Raw genomic sequence first — 15,578 nt, 5'->3', positions numbered from 1 at the left:
GCAGACAGCAGTAGCCACTAGCCAGATATCAGTGATATGCTGCTTCTGCAGCTTTATAACATCAAGGAACATGATGTGCGGCTGTTAGGTGCTCATCAGCTTATTGGGCTATCATTTAAATCCCAGGGAAGGAAAACAGCAGCAGTGTATCTTAGATATTGTAGGACTGTACTCCAGAACCCAGACTGTGGATAGGAAGGTTGGAACTCAACTCTAGGACCTAGCACCATGCCTTGGTCACAATAAGTCCTTTGCAGATCCTAATGTGTGAAGTTAATGGTCCAAAGCCAGGCTGATCTATGTATCTTTTGGTCATTTCTTGGTAAGTGTGGCCTATTTGAGTTCAGGTTTTTTTAAAAAAAGATCTTATTTATTTGAGAGGTAGAGAGAAAGAGAGAGAGCACACATGAGCACGGGGAGGGGGAGAACCGCTAAGCAGGGAGCCGGCCACGGGGCTCAATCCCAAGACCCTGAGATCATGACCTGAGCTGAAGGCAGATGCTTAACCAACTGAGCCATCCAGATGCCCCGAGTTCGGATTTTGACTTGAGGAAAGGTGGTAGTCAACTATTTATAATGGTGGTTATAAAGATGACCAGAGCACAGTGCAGGTTTTCTCCACACGCAGATCATGGGATCTTGGTCTGTTTGTTCAACTCTGTGGATTTTGTCCATCAGTGTTACTTTTTTTAAAAGACTTTATTAAAAAAATTTTTTTAATGGGTGAAGGAGATATAAATTTATTTTTAAAAAATCTGTGTTACAGATGTATGACATAATTTCATTGATGGGGGGGGGGAAATTTACCCAAATAATTTTAGGAAAGGAATAGAGACTATAAGACTAAGAACTAAAGGAACTATACAGAAACACTGTACTGTAGTTAATAAAGCTGGTTCCCTTGGGAGCACAGGTTAACAATTCTGACACCACTATACATGTATACTGGGATTGAGTGAATAGATGATGGATAGTGGTTAAAAAAAAAAAAAAAAGGAAGAGGTAAAATTAAAAAAATAGAAGTAAGTACAACTTGAGCCCTTCCTTTGTGCTGTGCCAAAGACAAAAGAGGAAACGTCTAGCTCCTTCCATATGGTCACATTCTGCTATAGTCTTTTTTTTTTTTTTGCTTTTGTACTTGATCTTCCCTCTCTGCATGTACTATTTCCTACTTAATCTACTGAATTAATTTGTACTCCTCAAAAAAAAAAAAAAGGAAAAGAAAAGAAAAAGAAAAAGAAACCCAGTATCACCCAAAACCTTGGTTCTTGTAATGGAAATCAGGCTTTCAATGATATTGCTTTAGCTAAAAGTTTATCAATCAATTCAGGTAATAATGTATTTTTTGGTTTTCAGTTATAATTGCCCTCCCCATTAAAAAAAAAAGCCTTTACTTTTTAGAGTAATTTTAGGTTCACAGCAAAATTGAGAGGAAGGTACAAATATTTCCTGTATACCTCCTGCCCCTACACTTGCATAGCCTCCCGCATTACCAGCATCCCTCACCAGACTGGTAATTTGTTACAACTGATGAATCTACGTGGACATCATAATCACCCAAAGCACACTGTTTACTTGGGGTTTTCTCTTGGTGTTGTACATTCTATGTGTTTAGACACATTTATAATGATATGTATCCATCATTATAGTATTATATGGAATGTTTTCACTGCCCTGAAAGTCTTCTGTGCTCTGCCTGTTCATCTCTTCCTCCACCCCCTGCCATCACCATTGATCTTTTTACTGTTTTCAGTTTAACCTTTACCAGAATGTCATAGAATTGGAATCATACAGTATGTAGCTTTTTCATATTGGCTTCCTTCACTTAGTAATGTGCATTTAAGTTTCCTCCATGTCTTTTCATGGCTTGATAGCCCCTTTTTTAAGAACTGAATAATATTCCCTTGTCCAGATATACCACAGTCTATTTATCTACTCTGTGCTGCATTTTTTAAGACAATGCTTGATTTTATGTAATTGTCAACTATCTACATCTAGGGAACATATGCAGTGTCCAAGGCATTGGGCTTATTATTGTGACTATAAAATGGTCCAGTATGACATCAAGGTTAAAGGTGTGGGTTTTAAAGGCCCTCACTCATTCACTCATTTAGTGAACATTTACTGATCCCTAATAATAATTAGGTTAGAAAGAGACCCTGCCCAGGAATACTCAAATTCAAATTCCTAGCCCACATTTGCTGATTGATAGCATTGGGCATATTACTTAACTCTCCTCACTTATAATGTGAGGTTAATAATGGAATTATTATGAAAATTAAAAGAGTAATTTCATTGCTGCTATTAACATTGGGGTGCAGGTGCCCCTTCTTTTCACTTTATCTGTATCTTTAGGGTAAATACGCAGTAGAGCAATTGCTGGGTCATAGGGTAGTCATAGCAGAAATGTCCACAATAGCCAAACTGTGGAAGGCGCCAAGATGCCCTTCAACAGATGACTGGATAAAGAAGATGTGGTTCATATATACAGTGGAATATTACTCAGCCATCTCGATGAATACCTGCCATTTACATCGGCATGGATGGAACTGGAGGGGATTATGCTAAGTGAAATAAGTCAAGCTGAGAAAGACAATTATCATATGGTTTCAGTCATATGTAGAATATAAGAAATAGCACAGAGGATCATAGGGGAAGGGAGGGAGAACTGAATGGAAAGAAATCAGAGAGGGAGACAAAACATGGGAGACTCTTGATTCTGGGAAACAAACTGAGGGTTGCAGAAGGGGAGGTGGGTGGAGGGATGGGGTAACTGGGTGTTGGGCATTGGGGAGGGCACATGATGTAATGAGCATTGGGTGTTATACGCAACTGATAAATCATTGAACACTACATCTGAAACTAATGATGTACTATATGTGGGCTAATTGAATTGAAATAAAAAAACTCAAAAAAAGTAATTTTAGCATCTGCTATATAATAATATTCAGTAAATAGTAAGTATATAATGATGTTACTTTTTAAAAAGTTTTTAATTTAAATTCAGTTAGCCAACATATAGTTCCTCATTAGTTTCAGATGTGTAGTGTTCAATAATTTATCAGTTGCATATAACACCCAGTGTTCATATAATGATGTTACTTTATAAGTAGGTATCTCTTATCTTCTTTTTTTTCTTATAATAATATTTTTTTATTATATTATGTTAGTCACCATACAGTACATCCCTAGTTTCTGATGTAAAGTTCGATGATTCATTAGTTGCGTATAACACCCAGTGCACCATGCAATACGTGCCCTCCTTACTACCCATCACCAGCCTATCCCATTCCCCCACCCCTCTCCCCTCTGAAGCCCTCAGTTTGTGTCTCAGGGTCCATAGTCTCTCATGCTTCATTCCCCCTTCTGATTACCCCCCTTTCTTTATCCCTTTCTTCTCCTACCAATCTTCCTAGTTCTTATGTTCCATAGATGAGAGAAACCATATGATAGTTGTCTTTCTCTGCTTGACTTATTTCACTTAGCATTATCTCCTCCAGTGCCGTCCATGTTGCAGCAAATGTTGAGAACTCGTTCTTTCTGATAGCCGAGTAATATTCCATTGCATATATGGACCACAACTTCTTAATCCAGTCATCTGTTGAAGGGCATCTTGGCTCCTTCCACGATTTAGCTATTGTGGACAATGCTGCTATGAACATTGGGGTGCATATGGCCCTTCTCTTCACTACGTCTGTATCTTTGGGGTAAACACCCAGTAGTGCAATGGCTGGATCCTAGGGTAGCTCAATTTTTAACTTTTTAAGGGACCTCCACACTGTTTTCCAGAGTGGCTGTACCAACCTGCATTCCCACCAACAATGTAGGAGGGATCCCCTTTCTCCACATCCTCTCCAGCAATTGTTGTTTCTTGCTTTGTCAATTTTTGCCATTCTAACTGGCGTAAGGTGGTATTTTAGTGTGGTTTTGATTTGAGTTTCCCTGATGGCTAATGATTTTGAACATTTTTTCATATCTTCTAGGAAGTAGAGTTTGGCTCAGAGGCTGGACATATGTAAATATAGTAATAACGATTTATTAAAAGCCATACTTACGAACCAGCAAGAATTTATGCCAGCTTGTGAGGGACAGTGCAGCACACTTGGCGCCTCTGCATACCCACATGTACATATACACAAACATCATTTTTAAAATAAAAGTGTACTTCCTGTCAAGGATGCTTCATAATTGGAAGTGGTGGTGGGAGTGCTCTCTGCACTGGCAGAGTACAGGACCAGGCCTGGAATCATTAGATGTCATATCAAGTTGAGTTACTTATACAAAGCCAGTTATTTGCCACTGGCCTTTTAGAGATGTGCCCGTAGGCCCTGCTTGGATATTAGCCCATTGCTATTCAGCAGTGGGAAGTGTTTCTGTCCAAAATACTTATCTCTTGGTTTCAAATTCTAATGTGAGAAAGGACTGTCAAATAGATCCTCTGTCTGAATGATAAAGGAGACGATGGACATTCATTGTCCTTCTTATGGACGGAAACAATGGATAGGACATGCATGTTGAGGATTTTAAGATAGAGAACTGAAGAATAAAATATTCAGAAAACTAAAATGTGGCTCAAAAATAAATTCAGTAGAAATTTGGCCAGGTGGGAGAATAAAGTCCTTTTCAAAGATTGTTACCCTGAGGCAGGGGTAGTAAGCAATGACGAGTGTATGGGGTAGGAAATTATCAAACTAAGATAATATGAGAAGTATGTTAGGTGTAAGTCATATTTACTGTGAACTAACTGAATTAAAAATGGGGGTTAATACAGGCCTGGGCATGTCCCATGGAGATACTGAGGCATACTTGGGGCCACGTAGCTAATGGTACAGAATCATTTCCAGGCAGTCATGTAACTGAGAACAACTGAGCAGAAAGCCGCATCTTGATACAGGATGTGTAAGAGAAGAGAGCCACCCGCGTGGACCTGATGCCCTGTCAGTGCTGCTTTTATTATCGTTAGCTCCAGTGTGCAAATGAGGGGGCTGAGGCCAAGGTCACTCACTAGCCAGTGAAAGAGCAAAAAAGTCTGGGTTATTTCTCCAAAGCTCTATTGTTTTGATAGGTAAATGGCATTGATCTTATCTGCTCCGACCCCTAGGAAGTTGACTCTACTCATTATCTTCTGTTGAACTTTTCTTTCCTGACCCTGCACTAAATTTTCAACTGCTCTTTGAAGATTTCCACCTGCATGTCTCTCCAGCATCACAAACAGGACATCTAAAACAGTTTATTTCCTGCCTCACTTCCCATCCTGCCCCCAACCTCCCAGGCACAGGTCCTTCCTCCAGCCTTCTTACTTGTAATGGCACCGTTCTCCAGTCTTCCAGACTAAATCTTCAGACTGACTGGCGACACTTTCTCACTTAACTCATCCTTCTCTCCCTTCCCCAGCCTGTTCATTTCCCGTGTGCATCTTTTCGTGTCCGCGGATATCTCAAATCTAGACTTCGTAAGCTCATACTTTCCAAACACTGTTGCAGTGGACTCGAAACCAGCCCTCACCTTCCCATCTTCTCCCGCTTTGACCCGTCCATATATAGTGCTGAATTATTCTTCCTAAATCACTGCTTCGACCCTATCTCTTCCCTGCTTATAAACATTCGGTTGGTTAAGAACTTTTGGAGCATATGTTAGAAGAGAGCAGAAAAGTAAGTGGAAAGTAGTTGTGCTGTCCCACATCCCCCAGCCAGCTCTCCCTGCAGCTTCGGGGGAAGACCAGCTGCTTCCCTCCTCCAGCACCCGCAGCTCACTTCTTTGCGGGAGGGCTTTCTCCTGCTCAGTCCCTTCCCTCCATAGGTAGCCTGGAGTAGACTGAAAGTACAGGGGAGCTCAGGTGGCGGGAGCAACCCTCCACCAGTGGGGGATGGGAGTTGGTAGACAGTGCCCAGTCTCTCTGTCCTCCAGTGGTGTGGTTCTGCTGTGCGTTCCACATGAGTTCTTAGAAGGTCCCCAGGGAAATTGCGCCTCAGGTGCCCACAATAGCAACCTCTTCATTGATGCACAAGTTTCTGGCTTTCTCTCTTCTCCTATTTCACATTCCTACTCCTCAGTTCTACTCCCAAGGATCACCAGCCAAATAAACTACTTGTACAGTGCTCAGACCTTTGTCTCAGGACCTCATTTGGGAGAAATCCAAACTAAGACACTAGTTTAGAGGGGACGTACTGAGATCATCCTCAGCCTCAAATGTTCCATTTAGAAGGGGAACACTATAGGAATTCTGCCTTGACTCTCCTAGAGAGAAGAGGCTAAAAATAGGAAAAGAGATATTTACAAAGATGACTTTTTGGTGGTAAAAGCTGTAAGTGAAGTAAAGAAGTCTTTAATGTGCCCTTTGCAATACCTTGAGGCGCTTAGACCTGTCTCCAGGGGTCTAAGTAGATGAGCACATCCTACTGCCTCTGGATGAAGGGAGGAGGGATGGGAAGTGTAAAAGGAGGACTCCTTCTTTGCTCTGCGGAGTGGGTCAGCCCTTCCTTCATTTCGTGCATTCACCTTATTCAAAGATAAGCTGATGCTCCTTGTTTCACACACTATTTCAAAAGGCTGTAATGATGGAGTAACACACGCACCTTTCTGTATCCCCAGGGAGCTGACGTTTTGAAGCCTAATCCTTGAGTGTTGGTTCCAATAAGTTTCCCCAAGGAACTAGCTTAATTAATTTTTATGTTCACTGGCCAGATAAACAATTTTGGTGATTTTCTAGGTGCTTTAAAGGCACAACCCCGACCATTTTGGGATGTAGGCATCCCATTTTATTTAGTTTGATTTTATCTAATGCCTCTTGTAACTAAAAGTGATGGATGGCTTACATTTGTTTCTTAAAAAAAATAAAGACACTGAGGTTAATTTGCTTAGACGTTTTTCAAGAGAATGTTCTGTGTCTCTTGGGATACCTTGAGATAATAGTGGACATACTTTTGTGTGTCCCAATTAAGGTTGAGGGTGGGTACTCTCAAATACAGAGGAAGACCCCTGTCTAATTATTTAGAGTTCCAGAGAAGGGACTCTTCTTGGAAGGGTGGGGCAAGCTCCAGGGTAATCAGACTGTGGGCTCTCCTCTGTCCAGTTTAAACCTAAGTGGCATCAGATTCAGAAAATTATCGAGTAGCTTGCCCAGTAGACTGCGTGTAGATGATCCCCAACAAATACTTCATAAAACTGGAAACATATCATAAGATATGATGTATCATAAAAAATTTACAATTAACATTAAGAGCAATTAAAAAGTCATGAGTGAAATAGAAGAAGGAGGACTGTCCCTCCAACTTGAATTTGCTGCTTGAGGGTATGTGTGTGTGTGTGTGAGTGTGTGGTGGTGTGGTACTTATGAACACATGTGATTCAGGACTGAGTAAATATATGTGAATCCTCTCTCACCTTACTAGACTCCTGCGTGCTTTGAATAGTACAACTGCCTAGTGTCTTGTCAGGTTAATTCCTTCAACTCTAGGCTTTTGAGTTTGCTGGTACTGGGTTTAAATACTGTTTCTGACTTAAGAGTTTGTGTCATCTAGGGCAAGTCACTTCTCTGAAACCCAGTTTTTTTAGATGCAAAATTGGGATAATACTGTGCCTCAGCCCTAGACCTCTAGAAAGCAGAACCCAAGGCAAGGATGAAAGTGCTACAGCTTTCTTTAAGAAGCACAAACCTAGAGCCATTCAGGTAAAAGGAAGAAGGGAAGTGAGGCGAGAAAGGCAAAGGTGAGAAAATGTGTTGCAAAGTGCCGCTATGCCGGCCGCTGCTTTACAAGTTGTTCAACAGGGCTGTTCGCCGCAGTTTCTGATCAGAAACCACATCTCAGAGCCATTCGCGGAGAGGAGAAAGGAGGGGGTCCTGTTTATTCAGTTCCTTCCTATTCCGTGTCTCCTGTTGGTCAAGGTTTACCTCATTGGCAATAGCTTGTCCCCAGCTTCAGGGCTGCATCATCCAGCCCCTGGGCGAGTACTCAGGAGTCCAAATCCAGTGGTCTGCAGTGTGGCATTTTATCCACACGTCGAAGGAGAAGGGAGTAAGAGAAGATAAGGCTCAGCATGCATGGTGTGGACTCCAGTCTACTGGGAGGGCTGAGCCGGGGCTCCAGCAAGGTACCAGCAGTGGTAGAGTCTGAGAGATGCCTTTGGAAAGAAGCAGGTGGTCAAGGGAATTGGGAAACCACACCGAGTTTGTGCCCAGTACATACTGGTACTTACCTCATTGGACTTTTGTCAGAATTGAATTCATGAAAAGTACCGAGTATGATGTCTGCCATCACAGTGAGCACACGGACTCTGAAACAGATGACTTGGGTTGGTTATCAGCTTTGCCACTTGTTAACTGCATCGACATAGGCAGGTTACTTGCTTTAAACCTCAGGAGCCTCCCTGTAAAATGAAGGATAATAGTTGCACTATTTTATAATTTTGGTAGGACTACGTGAGATGCACGAGGCTTAAGCACGGTTGCCTCGTGTGTGGTAAGCGGTCAATAACGTTAGCTGGGAGGATGAGGACGGCGATGAAGAATCAACAGTGCTTTCATGTAGAACAGAAGCGTTCTTCCCTGGGTTCCTGTGTTTGAAGGCAATTATTATATAATGTCAATTATCTAAATGGTCTAGGAGGAAGTCTTTGGTATCTGGAGTTCTCTATTTTAATTCGTGTTACATTCTTCTTGTGGTTGAATTATACTGAACTTGATTTCAGTTTCTCTCAAAACTTTGGTTGCTGGAAATGGACCCCATGGCTGAACACGATAGCAGCAACTGTTATAAGAATAACCCTACGTACCTGGGTGGCTCTGTCAGTTAAGCATCTGACTCTTGATTTCGGTTCAGGTTATGGTCTCAGGGTCTTGAGATCAAGTCCTACGTCGGGCTCTGTGCTCCTCCGGGAGTCTGTTTCTCTGCCTCTCCTTCTCCCTCTGCCCCTCCCCACATATACACACTCTTTCTCTCAAATAAAGAAACACATCTTAAGGGGAAAAAAAAAAGAGTAGCCCTACACAGACTATCAGGCAGCAAGATCTCTTAATAAATCTTAAGCCTGGTCTGAAGTTTAATGATTTTGAAGGCAGCCAGAGTTGGCCAGTCAACCAAAGACACATCAACTTTATTAATAAGATTTTCTGCAGTCCTTATCTATTTATGCATCAACAGACACTCTAGCAACAGAACCCATCTCGGTGCTGCCCGTGAACATTTTCGGTTTCTGGTTTCTGCAGTACTTTTCCGGCACAGATGTATTTGTGTCCTCGACTGTAGATGAAATAAGTGATTTTCATCACTCGGGGCTGAAACGTCCCTCCTTACCAAAAGATCACATTAAGTAGGCTTGACTTTAGACACCTTATGTGTTTTCTTGGGAGAAACTGTGAAACAAGTCATTAAAAAACGTGAACACATACCCTAAGATCACTAGAGCGATAGGACAGATTCGGCAACATAGATGGCAATGCGCTCCGCTGTGAAAGCGACCTCTGATTGAGAGCAGGAGGCTTGGAGGAGATGCAGGGGCCAGGTGCTTCCGCAAGGTTGTACACAAAGCCATCCCTTAGCCTGACACAGTCCTGCCCCTCCCCCATGCATCTGTCAGCTCAGGTGCCCTAACTAGAGACACAGCAATAGATAAATAGAGACCTCCGAGTTGTTCCCAAGATCTTAGTTATTTACCTGGACCAAGGAGAGTAATTCTGTATTGGAGAAAATAATTTTCTCAGTTCGCCGATGCAGCTACATCCAAGAAAGTGCCAGAGATTGGTTAAAATGATGGATTTAGAGCCACTCAGACGTAGGTTAGAATCCTGTTATGACACTTAACTACTTTATGACCGTGAGCAAGCTGCAGAGTCTCTCTGATCCTCAGTTTCATTATTTCTAAAATAGGGTTGATGATGAAAAAGAAGATGCTGATGGTATTTAACCTTTATTAAGCACTCCCAGTGCCCTGAGAGCTGTACCAAGTGCTTCATGTACATTCTCTCAAGCATATTTTCAACAGCGGGGCATATACTATCATAACAGGTAGTACTCTCTTAGTGGTATTACTGTGATGTCCGCTACGAATGCCACCATCACTGTTTCTCCAGGAAAAAACTCATCCCCAGTCCTAGACACTGTTGCTAGGAAGAGACAGATATTCTCACTTGCTTTCTTGAGGCACCAAAGCCTTTCCCTCTTTGTTCTAATCCTAGATGTATCTGAGATACAGCGATATAAGGATATTTGCTCCCATCATTCATTCTTCTGAGAAGTGTGTAGTGCATGTCATTTTGTCTCACATTATTTAGGAATGTTGATCTACTCCACTCCAGGTTTACTTAATGAAAAACATCTAGATCAAGAATTTTTCCTGTAGAATTAGGCTGCTTTAAAACGGAACCAAAATTTTAAAGACATTAACAAAAATAACAGCAACAATGACAAAAATAATCTCGCCGATAATCCTGTGAAAGTCCCTGACTTAAGTATTGAATTTTCTTTGACATTGTCGGGCGATTCAAGCTGTTCAAGCTGTTCTTTATGCAGCCATTGTTCTGTGACACTGGCTCTGTTTTATCCAGTGATTTGTTATATTAATGCGGGTGCCTGAGGAGCAGCAATTGTGATGAAGACAAGGCAGTCAGCTTCCAAGAAGGTACAATTCCTACCCCCGAAGACAGTATAATATCCATTACTACCCTTAGCCATAATTTATTCGTAGTATTTGGGTGTTAATTTAATTTGACCCATAATGCATTGCTCTCCGAATTACAGCATGCTACCCGTGTCCTAAGCTGTCTTACACAATTAGGCAGGTGGCAGCAACCCTGGGGTGCTAGTTATGACACAGAGAAGCATTTTATCACAGGTGGTGTCACCGACTGCATTACACCTAAACTCCTGAACCATCCATCCTGAGAAACCTCAGAGACACAAAATTCCTCATCCTTTCCCGAAGTGGCGTATGTATTTTAGGTAAAAATTGTAACTTTCTACACTCTAACTGTTCAACTTTTAAAATCTAAACTTTAAGCTGTTGAGACTTTTTAAAAAACCAGGCACAGTTGCATATAAGCATGTAAGCATGTAAAGTGCCTAACTATCTGAATTTCCATAGATGAATAGATGAGTGAGTAACCTCACTCCAGAAACTCCACACTGCTTTCAGAAAACAGGCTGGACTGTGGAATCACTTGCCTCCAGTAGGAGCTTTGGGGGAGGAGGAGCTCCTTTGCTCACTGTGGGTAGGTTTGACCTTGGGTTGTTGTTTGGAGATGTTCCCTGTTGAGGACTCTGAGTGTGAAGCCCGTTCAAGAGCCCCATTTCAAGGAGACTCTGGAATCTTCTCCTGCATGCAGTTAGGCTAGATAGAAACCGGGGAGCAGATTTGTACCTAGAATTGCCCAGATGCAGGGAATTGGCTTGTGTGAGCTTATAAGCTTCCCTCTAGTTTAGTGAAGTCTCTTTGGAGAGACTGTGACACCACAACTCTCTCCAAAAGCCAGGGTTGATAGCTAAAGGGAGCTACGGCTGCGATATTTTCAGCTAGCTCAGTAAAATGGTAATGGGACAAGTCACAAACATAGTGCATATTGGAGTCACCTGTTGGGCCTGTTAAACACACTGATGCCCTGCGCCCAGCTTGAGGAGAATTTAAGTCAGGAGTTTTGTCACAGGGCCTGAATCATTTATTTTTTTGTCACCTTTATTGGGGTATAATTTACAAGCAATAAAATAGATTCATTTTAAGTACAAAGTTCAATCAATTTTGATGAAAGCATCCATCTCTGTAATCACCTGCACAATCAAGGTATAGAATGTCTCCATCACCAAAACACATTTTCTCATGTTCTTAGAGCTCAGTGCCCCTCCCCACCAAACTCCTGGCTCCAGGCATTCATTGATCTGCTGTTACCATAATTAGTGCCTTTTCTAGAATTTCATAAAAAATGGAATCATCCATTACCATGAATAATATATTATTTTGTATCTGGCTTATTTCTCTCAACATAATGTTTTGAGATTCACCCATTTTGTTGCATATATCATTGATTCATTCCCTTTAATTGGGAATTAGTATTCCATTGTGGTATACCACGATTATTTATCACTCACTATTTGATGGCCACTGGGTTGTTATAGAGTTTTGGCTTATTAAGAGTAAAGTTGCTATAATCATCATGTAAAAGTTTTTGTGGGAATTTCTGGATCATATGATAAGTGTAATGTTTACCTTTATAAGAAACTGTATATTGTTCTCTAAAAATGGTTGCACCATTTTTAGATTCCCACCAGCACTGTTTGAGAGCTCCCTCGTTCCTCCACATCCTCACCAACAATTGGTTTTGTCAGTGTTTTTAATTTTAGCCACTCTGGTTGGATACCTGGGATTTTTTAATGAGCTCCTAGATAATTCTGATGCACACCTAAGTTTAAGAAGCCCACCTCTCATAACATCAGTAACTTCTGACAACCTAAAAGCAACCTGAGCCCTGAGTCCCAACCTCAGCTCTGAGCCTGTCACTGCTGTCTTAACCCTGCGCTCTTCCCTAGTAAATAGGATCTTTGTGATTCAGCAGGCAGGCTTCCCACCTCTCTGCCACTATCGTCCACTACATACTGTGACCATGCACTGTCCTCACATCTGCCAGTGCCATCTCTAGGGACTCTGGAGCTGAATTGTATTGAATGAGTAGACACTGTGGGGAGGGGAGTTCACTTTCCAGGCAGAGGGACCAGCAGAATAAAGCTTCAGAGGCCCAAAATAGCTTGGCCCATTTAGGAAACTGCCAGTAGGTAGGTGTGCTTAGAGGGTGGCACTGAGAGGAGAACTTGGTGAGCGATGGCTGGGGAAGGACCAGACCTCAGAGGGCCTTTAGGGCCTGGTCAAGGGCGTGGACTTTTTGTAGGAGAGGCTGAAATATGGGGCATGACGTCCTGTCTTCCGTGTTTCTGAAAAATTGCCCTAATATTTGCCTGGAAAACGAATTGGAGGGGAGGGAACAGACACAGGAACACTAGTTAGGAGACCAGTGCTGTACTCCAGATGTGTCCCAGGACCTGTCCAGTTCTCACTCTTTGTAGGTGCCCTAGGATTATTTTTTTAAAAAGAATGAAAATAATAAGTCTTTCTGTGTCACTCACATCTTGCTTTGGGGGGGTCTTTCCCTCCTCTCCTGCCCCACCAGAAGTGGTAGAATATCTTGGGGGATATGGGGTTCCGGGTCCTTCCGAGACGCAAAGATCGTCTTGCCAAGATAAACACCAACTTCGCCAGCCAGGGGGGCAGGCTTGTTGTCATTATAGTTTTCTGACTGTTGCCTTCTGGTGCTCACTCGTTTCTCCACTCAGCAAGCTGAGGATTTAGTAGGAACCAGACATAAGCTGGGCACTCAGAGATGAGAAAACACCGTCCCTGCCCTCAAGGAGCCTGTACTCCCTCCTCTCATCTTCAAGTCTTAGGCCAGGGGTCTGCAAAGGACTTCTGTGAAAGGCCAGATAGTAAATATTTTTGGCTTTGGAAGCCATTTGTTATGTTGCAAGCGTTAAACAGCCATAAACAATATTAAACAAACGGGCACGGCTGTGCTTTAATAAAATTTTAATTATGGACACAGAAATTCGAATTTCATGAAATTTTTATATGCCGTGAAATAGTCTTGTTTTTTTTTTTTTTCCCAATCACTTAAAGATATAAAAATTATTCTTAGCTTAGGCGGCACAAAACCAGGTGAGGGGCAGGATTTGGCCCACTGGCCATGGCTTACCCACCCACACCTTAGGCTGTCTCCTCATAATGTATGTATGGACAAAAACTCTATTTTAATACAGTCGCCACTATTTTGTCCTGCTTACCTCCCCGATTTCATGTCGTTCCTCTCCCTCACATACACTCGCCCCAGTCCTGCATCTTTGCTATCAGAATAATCTTCCTACAAGGTAAACACAACAGTCTGTGTTCATCCCTGCTCAGAACTGCCCTCCAGCTGCCTCCGGAGCTGTGCTGTGGGGTAGATCTCAGCCTCCAGGGCCTGGCTGCCTCTCTCCTGAGGGCCCTTCTTCCTCCTCTTCAGCCTCCTCCCTCGCCCCTTCTCACCTCCAGTAACTCGTGCTCCAGTCGCTCCAGAGTCTGCTGCTGCTCTCGCCAGCTGTGTTCCTTGGCCTATTATATTTGTCTGGGTTTGGATTCTTTTTTTTTTTTTTTTTTTTTAAGATTTTATTTATTTGACCATAGAGAGAGATAGTGAGAGAGAGAGAGAGCACAAGCTGGGGTAGCTGCAGGCAGAAGGAGAGGGAGAAGCAGGCTCTCTGCTGAGCAAGGAGGCCGATGCAGGGCTCCATCCCAGGACCCTGGGATCTTGACCTGAGCCATAGGCAGACGCTTAACCAACTGAGCCACCCAGGCATCCCAGGTTTGGATTCTTAATCTCCTTCTGTCTGGCTAACTCCAGCTTGCTTGTAAGGCTCGGCCCATATCTCACATCGGGTCACCTTCCTTGACCACCCACCCGTAGGCAGCGTTCAGCATGCCTCCTGGCACTCGATGACCCCTGACAAACTAGGAGCCCCTGGGGGTTGTATCTTGTCCTTTTTCAAGCACCCAGTACAGTGTGGAGTGCATAGCAGATGCTCTGGAGACACTTTAATGAATTCTCAAACATCAAGACCCATTTTCCATACTTAGCAAAACTGTTAAGTGTTGTATATACACTCTTTTATAGATTTCCTTTTCTTAATTTCATGAGCGGTTGCCACTATGAAGTTCTAAGTTTGTAAGTGCAGACACACTTAGTGTATAGACCTCCCCCATCCTTCTGCATCAAATAACACCCTCCGGCTCACGGATACTCCCCTGCGCCTCTGGGTGATTGTGGTGGGCTTTCCTTAGGGTGCTGCTAACCAGCTTGTCTCATGGGAACCACAGAATGCCACTGAGGTCCGCTAGGACTCTTTTCAACAGATGAGGAAACTTCTGAGACGGGAGGCAGCTTGCCCGAGGGCTCAACTGGTAAATGACAAAAACAAAACAAGGGCTGGGAACTGGGCCTTGATATTACTAGCATTCGAACTTTCTTTCGGTGCAGAGTAGTGGTGGGCTCTGAATGTGCATTTGCAATTTATGAGCCAGTAGGTGTGGGGTAGGTGGGGGTGTGTAGTGCGCCTGGGAGGCTGGGCAGTGGTGACCTTTAGCGCCTCGCATCTTCTGAATAGCATTCCTTGTTAGCTAGTCCTCACGGCCCTTTTCTTGTTCCTTTAGCGTATCAGTCATTCCCTTAAAACAGTGACACTCATTATAGCTGGCAGACAAATGGTCGGGAGCTAGGCAACTCCAATTATTGAACTCAGCATGTGAAATCATTTAATCAGACCTCACAAGACTGAGGGGCAGTATTAAAAAAGAAATAGGCACCCTGTCTGGTCCCCAGAATGAACTCTTTTCAGGAAAGAAGAGAGCTTATATTATTTATTGTGGCGGGAGGAAGATATAATGCAGTATTTCAATGCGGAAAGGACATAGATGGAAGAGCTTGCTTGGAGACGAGGACTCCACTTGAACTCTGTTCCTGATTTCTTTTTTTCAGCTTAATTTTGGAACAATTATGTAATTACTGTGTA

This window comes from Ursus americanus, chromosome 26 (assembly GCF_024610735.1).
Source record: "Ursus americanus isolate L20-20 chromosome 26, mUrsAme1.1.p, whole genome shotgun sequence".
NCBI classification, from domain to species: Eukaryota; Metazoa; Chordata; class Mammalia; order Carnivora; family Ursidae; genus Ursus; species Ursus americanus.
The sequence above is the reverse complement of the archived record's forward strand: the minus strand, read 5'-3'. Positions refer to the sequence as shown.